This window comes from Equus asinus, chromosome 2, assembly GCF_041296235.1.
Source record: "Equus asinus isolate D_3611 breed Donkey chromosome 2, EquAss-T2T_v2, whole genome shotgun sequence".
NCBI classification, from domain to species: domain Eukaryota; kingdom Metazoa; phylum Chordata; class Mammalia; order Perissodactyla; family Equidae; genus Equus; species Equus asinus.
In genome coordinates this window covers 79828560-79837783 of record NC_091791.1, presented here as the reverse complement: position 1 = coordinate 79837783, position 9224 = coordinate 79828560, and the positions used below count along the sequence as shown (strand labels likewise).

Sequence of the window (9224 nt, the reverse complement as noted above, 5' to 3'; positions counted from 1 at the left end):
AAACTATCAGTCTATGATGTTTGTATTATAACAGCTCAAGTAGACTAAGACACTCATGTATAAAAGCAGTGCCCATGGACTTCCCAAGGGAAGTCTACTGTCTAGTGGCGAAGGTTGTACGTCCCTCTTCAAGGCTTTATTGCTATTGCTAATTCCATAATTTAATTAGTAATTCCACTACAAATTAGTTAATTCCATGATTTGATTCCATCTTTATTATCTATCCTCCTAAGTATGCAAAGTAGAAAAGTCATAGTAAAAGTGATGGTCTCTGGAGCTAAAGAGACCTATATCACATCGCTTCTCTACCTGCTCCCTCGGGGGCACACACTCCTCCCAGCAACCTAGCTCTCATTTTCAAATCTTAAGTCATCACTTCTTCAGAGTTCTTCCATCACCAATCATTTTAAATTCAGACCTCAATTTGCAACTTTCAAAACACTTTGCTATTTTCTCTCAAAGCCCATAACAAAGTTAAGAATTGTATTAGCGCAATTCCATATTTAACAATTCTATCACCCACTGCCAGATTATAACTTCAACGGACAGATTTTATTTTGTTTGCAACTATATTTTGAGTATCTAGCACTCAATATTTAGTATATAGGTGACACTCAAATAATGTATTTTATTTATTCCAAGAATTTGTCTTATGTAAAAGACACCATTGATATTTAAAAAAAAAAAATTTCCAAGGAATGCAAACATTAACAAAATAAGGTACAAATCTACTGAAAGATCCATCCCTATTTTGAAAATGTTAAAATGTAGGGCCTGCCCCGGTGGCACAGGGGTTAAGTTCGCTAGTTCCACTTTGGCGGCCGGGGTTTGCCGGTTCAGATCCTGGGTGTGGACGTGGCACTGCCCAGCAAGCCATGTTGTGGTAGGTGTTCCATATATAAAGTAGAGGAAGATGGGCACGGATGTTAGCTCAGGGCCAGTCTTCCTTAGCAAAAAGAGGAGGATTGGCAGCAGATGTTATCTCAGGGCTAATCTTCCTCAAAAAGAAAAGAAAAGAAAAGAAAATGTGAAAAAATGAAAAAGATTTACCTTGGACAAAAAGACAACATGTAATTTATTGGATCTAGGGAATCATAGGTTATACAGGGCGAATAGTAAGAAAAAAATCACAATATTTAAAATCAAAGATAGATGGAAAAGAATCATAAAAAAAAGTTTGGAAAAGTAATTTTTGGTAAATATACCGCCGAATTTAAGAGTGATATCAAGAACTTCTTTAAAATTTGTGGAAGACATTTTATTTTTAAAAAATTGCTTTTTTTCTGATTAAAATTTAAAGTATGTTTTTTCCTAGCATATTTGAAAAAGAGATAAAATTGAGAGTAATAAAATTGGCTCATAATGCCAGTGCTGAGAGAAAACCCCTGTAAATGCTTCAACATATTTCTTTTCCGTATATTTTCTATTCAGAGTATGCATGTGAGTGTATGAGTCTAAAATACGCAAGTGTTGTACAATATATTCACATATGATTAACACATTGGAAAATGCCTGGAGTGGGCCTTTTCCCCAAGAATGCTCTCTTTCCCAAGGCTATGCAGCCAGCTATCTGATAATCTTCAATAATTCTTTTTCCATAAAATAATGAAGCTTTTACTTTTTTCCTGTTACTTAAAAACAAACTAACACTAACTGCTTCTCTCCACATTCAAATATTCTACTTTTTTTCTTTCATCATTCCATCTGGAGGATAATTGTGGTTTAAAATGGCAGAGTAAAGTTTGCTTTTACTTCTTTTCTTAGATCACCTGCTTAGCCCCTCCTCACATTCCCCATTTTAGGAGGACCCCACTCATCATGGGCACAAAAAAATTCAGTTAAAAAAGAAATGGCTTCTTGTGTCATGCCCTTGGAGAATCCAGCCTCTGTCACTGAATGACCCTGACTTTGGCATTAAAGAATGTTGTGAAGCGTGAGTGACTTCCCAGAAACACTCTGACACAGCAGTTAAAGCTCGTCCAGGTCTAGGCACCCTTCACCCAGCCCCACCATTTGGTGAAATTCAAGATCCAAGGTTGGGATGGGATAGAATGTGCTTTGAATCTCTCTAAATTAGATGAAGTTTCCAGGTTTTGTTTTCTGTTGTTTTAGGTTTTTTTTTTTTTTATTGACACCTGGGCTAACAACTTTTGCCAATCTTTGTTTTTTTTTCCTGCTTTATTTCCCAAAGCCCCCCCATCCCCCCCCCCCAACCCCGGTACATAGTTGTATATCTTAGTTGCAGGTCCTTCTAGTTGTGGGATGTGGGACGCTGCCTCAACGTGGCCTGACGAGCAGTGCCATGTCCGCACCCAGGATCCAAACCCTGGGCCGTTGCAGCGGAGCGCGAGAACTTAACCACTCAGCTATGGAGCCGGCCCCATGTTTTCTGTTTTTGTTTTTCCTTCTTCTTCTTCTCCCAAAGCCCCCCAGGACATAGCTGTATGTTCTAGTTGTGAGTGCCTCTGACTGTGCTATGTGGGGCGCTGCCTTAGCATGGATTGATGACTGGTGCTGTGTCAGTGCCCAGGATCCGAACCAGCAAAACCCTGGGCCACCAAAGCAGGAGCATGCAACTTAACCACTCGGTCATGGGCTGGCCCAGTTTTAGTTTTAATAGTGGATGAATGGGCACTTTGTTTTCTCCCAAAGATTGGTCTTAAATTGATCTTGGTGTAAAAGATGTGTTGACATGGTTGTTAAACATTATACACATTCTCTCAGCAACCAAAACCCCTCTCAGAGCCAGGTCACTTGTTTCTGTTTAGTATTTGTCCTTGTACATCTTGCTGCTATTTTTCACCCATACATAGCTCTCCATCCCACCCACCCCCAAAGCTCCTAACGTGAATCTCTTGGGCCCACGGCATTTCCTCATTCCCACCTCCCTAGGCTGGTCATGCTTTTGCATAACCCCTTCCCACATGGTCACTTCATCCTCTGCCTTCTGCAGCTGCCAGGGCAGGTCCTCAGGTCCCTCTCATCCTACGTGCCTGCCCCACAGATGCAAGAAGATGTCCCATCCAGGCGGATCCCCCAACCTCAGTCAGCCAGCCCTGCAAAGGTGCCCCACCCAGCCAAGTGAACTGTGTCTCCTGCCACCCACATGGGCCAGGGTCCCGGGGCCGATTCTGAAGCTCCTGCAGGCCCAATGCTTTCCTGCACCCCAGACCCTAGGATGTGGCTGAGGACAGGCCAAGATGGGCCAGGGCTTCTGAACTGCCTGTGTGTGAGCGCAGGGCCTACCTGGAGCATCTTGAAGATAGGGACAAATGGAGGGAGCCTGAAACACAGCCTGGGCTTTCTAATGCCTGGAAAAAGAGACCACTGGAAAACCAATGGGACCAGCTCAAGACTCAATCCAACTTAATCCTTAAAGCAATCACTAATTCATCTTATACTTCCATTCTTTCAAATGGTGAAAGAAACTGTAGGAGCTGGCTTCTGTTATAAATTCAAAGGCAAATTTGGTTTTGTTTTTCTTTAAACTACTGTTACATGTTTTAAATCCATCTTTGAAGGACAATGAGGATATCCATTATTGGATATCCACTACTGTCACTTTATAAAAACAGACATGAAATAAGACTTGCATGCAAAGAAAAAGTCATACACAATTATAGAAGAGTCAGAGGCTTACAAATATCAAACAATCCACAGTATGCAACTAAGACGAGTAAATGTCAAACAGAGCGATGGCATGTATTCCTAAAAGAATAATAGTGTGTTTCCAATATTAAGCCAAGAATAAGGGCAGGTTATAATATATGAGATATACTAGAAAATGTGTTTGTTGTTTATCTGAAATTCAAGTGAAGCTATCTGTATTTTAACTAGCAACCCCACTAGCAAGTCGTTGTAAGAGCTTTGGAGTCTTTTCTGTGAGTTGGGGAATCGTCTGAGTAATGGAGTAATATAATCAGACTTAAGTTTTGAAAAATCACTCTCCTCCCAAGAAGTAACCACTTTTTATTAATTTTTGGATTAGTTTTCCGTTGTTTTCTTTGCAAAATATAAGCAAATATGCATGTATGTATATTTTTATTTCTACCTCTCTTTTAATGAAAGATTACTCAAAAGGTAACTCACTTAGTAATCTATCCTGGTATTTTGTTGAGGATTTTCATGGATGGACCTTGAGGGTATTATGATAAGTGAAATGAACCAGAGGGAGAAAGTCAAATACCATATGATCTCACTCATAAACAGAAGATAAAAACAACCACAAACAAACACATAGAGACAGAGATTGGATGGATGGTTACTAGAGAGGAAGGGCGAAGGGGGAGGACGAAAGGGGTGATTTGGCACATGTGTGTGGTAATGGATGGTAATTAGTTTTTGGGTGGTGAACACGATGTAATCTACACAGAAATCCAAATTTAATTATGTACATCCAAAATTTACATAATGTTATAAACCAATGTTACCACAATAAAAATAAATGAATAAAAACCAATCTATCCTGAACTTGACTCCAAAGGTAGAGATGGGATTGAAAAAGAAGCCAATGAGACATATTTTAAATTATATATTCCCTTGTCTATATTAAATACCTTTAAAAGATTGCTTTTTCAGTTTGGGGAATGATTAAAACCAAAAATGAAAATATATTTAATGTAGAGTCACACTCTTTTATAACCATATTACAAACTGCTACTCAGCCATTTTAGCTTAGCCGTTTTTGTTAATAAAGAATATAAAATTTTAAATTCATTAAAATCTTATTTCATCTTCATCTTATTTTCTGTAAGGTACATAATATTGCTGCTGTTTATGAATGTAATTAATGATAGTTAACTATGTGAGAAATAGATAAATGCATAAATAAATGGAGAGGTTCTTATGCTTGAACTATTTTATTGATGGGAGATACAACCAGAACCGTTTAGAATCTACTCTGAATGTATAATTTAATTTATTCTCTTACTTTTGTCCAGTACACTTTCTTATAAATCTAAAATTATCATTCTCCAACACTATAAACCTATTTCTTATTCTTATACACAAGTTTGACTCCTTCATGTGACCCAATTTTTCTGTCACCAAGATTGAATTCTATGACTAAATTTTGTACAGTTTCCATAATGAAAAGATCAGGTTACATCAGATGCACTTTCAGAAAGAGAAATTGTATTTAGACTGCTTTCAAAACTTCTTGGGTTCAAATGCATTTCTATTTAGATGGTACCATAAATAGAGTGGTTATCAGTCTTGATATCTATCTATTAAGACACCGTGGAAAGAGAAGACATCATCTTACCTTGCAGTTTGGAGGATTTTTATTTTATAGAACAGCATGTCTATGACATTTACTCCCATCTGATCACCATGTTGTTCCTTTATACCACCACTGTGTCCCTGTAATTCTTTTGCTTGAGTGACAAGACTTAACATATTGATTTCTTGCTGACAGAAGAGGGAAACTGCATCAGTGAGTAATCTTTTCATCACTCTGATAAACAATTGTTCTTAGTTGCTAAATTGCCAAAGACATTTCAAAATTCTTTCAAGACTACATTGTAATCAAGTACCAGAGAAATAACTGGGTGAGGGAAGAAAGGAGATGAGATTCTTCCTTAATGCTTTGTAGAGCACTTCATCTTTTTGTTTATTTGTTCTTTGAGGAAGATTAGCCCTGAGCTAACAACTGCCGCCAATCCTCCTCTTTTTGCTTAGAAAGACTGGCCCTGAGCTAATATCTGTGCCCATCTTCCTCTATTTTTTTATATGTGGGACACCTGCCACACCATGGCCTGCCAAGCAGTGCATATGTCCCCACCCGGGGTATGAACCGGCAAACCGTGGGCCACCAAAGTGGAATATGCAAACTTAACCGCTGCACCACCAGGCTGGCACCAGAGCACTTTATTTTTATATTTAGCTATTTTATTTTTTATTTTTGAAAATGTATTGAGGAATATTTTGAGCACAACAAATTGCGTTAATTTAAAGAATACATTTTGAAGAGCTTTGCATATTTATTCACCTGTGGGGAAAAAAATAAAACCCGGCACAAGAAAATACAGACCATTTCCATCACTCCCCAAAATTTTCTCATGCTACTTTGCGGTCTGTTTCTCCTATTACTCCAAGCTCCAGCCAACCACAATCTGATTTTTGTCAGTAAAGATTAGTTTACTTTTAGCAGAATGATATAGAAATAGAATCACATAGTATTACCCATTTCTGTCTGATTTCTTTGTCAGCAAAATCTTTTTAAGATTTACCCACATTATTATATTTATCACTAGTTCATGCTTTTTTATAGATAGAATTTATTTTATTCTTTTCCCTTCCTGAGGAGTATTTCATTGTATGGTTATATTGCATTTCGTTTATTCATTCATCTGTTGATAGGTATTTAAGTTACCAGATTTAGACCGTTATAAATAAAGCTGCCATAACCATTCACGTGCCAGTCTTGGTGGAGATGTGTTTTCATTTTCTTGGGTGAATAAGTAGCAGTGGAATGGATAGGTCATATAGTGGGTGTAATTCAACTTTCTGAGAAACTGGTCAACAGTTTTACATTTCCACCAGGACTATATGAGAGATCCAATAATTCTACCTCCTCATATATACTTGACATCTTCACGTCTTTTAATTTGATTTATTCCAGTGAGTGTGTAGTGCTACGTCTTTGTGGTTTCACTGGTAATTCTTCATGTGGAGAGGGACTGCAGGTGGCCTGTAGTCAAGACCCAGAAAGAAAATGTGGCTCTTAGTTGTATACCTCAAGGAACGAATTCTGCCAACAGCCACTTGTGTTGGGAAGTAGACATTTGCTTAGTCAAGCCTCAGATGAAACCACATCCCTGGCTAAAACCTTGATTGTGGCCATAGATAAGTAATTGATGAAGTATCTGTTCAAGTGTTTTGTCCATTTCTAAAGTGGTAAGTTTTTATTGTGGTAAAATATACATAGCACAAAATTTGTAATTTTAAGTGTACGATTCAGTGCATTCGGTATATTCACAATGTTGTCCAACCATTCACTATCCATTTCCAGAACTTTATCACTATCCCAAAGGGAAAGCTGCACCCATTAAACATTATCTCCCCATGTCCCTCTCCCCTCAGGCTTCTTGTAAATACTATTTTTCTCTAAAAATTTGCCAGTAGCTTTTTCCGCGCTGCCCGGCGAGGGGTCCATACGGCATTGTTCTGGGTTCCCGTCGTAACTTAAAAGGGAAGCTTTCACAATGTCCGGAGCCCTTGACGTCCTGCAAATGAAGGAGGAGGATGTCCTCAAATTCCTTGCAGCAGGAACCCACTTAGGTGGCACTAACCTTGACTTCCAGATGGAACAGTACATCTACAAAAGGAAAAGTGGTGGCATCTACATCATAAATTTGAAGAGAACCTGGGAGAAGCTGTTGCTGGCGCTCGTGCCATTGTTGCCATTGAAAACCCAGCTGACGTCAGTGTCATATCCTCCAGGAATACTGGACAGCGAGCTGTGCTGAAGTTTGCTGCTGCCACTGGAGCCACTCCTACTGCTGGCCGCTTCACTCCTGGAACCTTCACATACCAGATCCAGGCAGCCTCCGGGAACCGAGACTTCTGGTGGTAACTGATCCCAGGGCTGACCACCAGCCTCTCACAGAGGCGTCTTATGTTAACCTGCCTACCATTGCTCTGTGTAACACAGACTCTCCCCTGAGCTATGTGGACATCGCCATCCCATGCAACAATAAGGGAGCTCACTCTGTGGGTCTGATGTGGTGGATGCTTGCCCAGGAAGTTCTGCGCATGTGGGCTACCATCTCCCGTGAACACCCATGGGAGGTCATGCCTGATCTCTATTTCTACAGAGATCCTGAAGAGATTGAAAAGGAAGAGCAGGCTGCTGCTGAAAAGGCTGTGACCAAGGAGGAATTTCAGGGTGAATGGACTGCTCCTGCTCCTGAGTTCACTGCTACTCAAACTGAGGTTGCAGACTGGTCTGAAGGCGTGCAGGTGCCCTCTGTGCCTATTCAGCAGTTCCCTACTGAAGACTGGAGCGCTCAGCCTGCCACTGAAGACTGGTCTGCAGCTCCCACTGCTCAGGCCACTGAGTGGGTAGGAACAACCACTGAGTGGTCTTAAGCTGTTCTTCCACAAACTCGGAAAATGGAAATAAGGTTGACGGAAAATAAACAAGTTTCTAAAAAAAAAATTTGCCAGTTCTAGATACTTGACATAAGTGGAATCATATAATCTTTGTCCTTTTGTTTCTGGCTTGTTTCACAAAGCATAGTGTAGTCAAGCTTCCTTCATGTTTTAGAATGCATTGGAATTTCAGCGCTGTGGCTAAATAAGATATCTTTAGTCATGTCCTCACAGAACAACCATGCAAAGTTGATGTATGCAGATAAAAATGAAAATATACATCACTTGTCAAAGGTTGAATTGCTTCCTCCAAAAGATATGTTGAAATCCTAACCCTTGGTTCCTTGAGATGTGACCTTATTTGGAAACAGGGTCTTTATAGATGTAATTAATTTTAGATAAGGTCACTAGGCTGGGCCCTAATCCAATGTGATTGTTGTCCCTATAAGAAGAGGAAAGTGCCACTTGTAGAGGCACATGGGGGAGAAGGCCATGTGATGACAGAAGCAGAGATGGGAGTGATGCAGTTGCAAACCAAGGACTGCCAAGCAATAACGACCACCACCAGAAGCTGAGAAGAGGCGAAGACACATTCTACCTATAGTCTCCAAGGTGTTCTGGCCTTGTGGACACCTTAGTTGTGTACTTTTACACTGTAGAACTGTGAAAAAATAAATCTGATTGTTTTATGCCATCCAGTTTGTGGTACTTTGTTAACGCCGGCCCTAAGAATCTAATATTCCAAGTTAGTAGGTTTTTTCTTTGTTTGTTTTATTGCAAGGGAAGTGTTGCCCTCAGCTAACATCTGTTGTCAATCTTCCTCCTTTTTTTCCCTTTCCCTCCACCAAAGCCCCGGTAGATAGTTGAGTATAGTTGTGAGTACTTCTGGTTCTTCTATGCGAGCCATTGCCACAGCATGGCTACTGACAGACAAGTGGTGTGCTTCCACGTCTATGAACCAAACCCAGCCTGCTGAAGTGGAGTGCATTGAACTTTAACCCCTAGGCCATCAGGGTTGGCTCAGCAGTTTTATTTTTAAATGGGATTAAATGTGATCCATTTTGTTATTTTCATTGTCTCTATTTTCAAATATTCTTTACTGATCATACATTTATAATAAAATAAAATGA

The 9224-nt window shown here is 39.7% G+C and overlaps 1 pseudogene; it reads left to right on the top strand.

Annotated features, from left to right (window-relative positions):
• Window positions 1-7137: 7137 nt before the first annotated feature.
• Window positions 7138-8155, top strand: LOC106843894 (small ribosomal subunit protein uS2-like; annotated as a pseudogene).
• Window positions 8156-9224: the final 1069 nt, after the last annotated feature.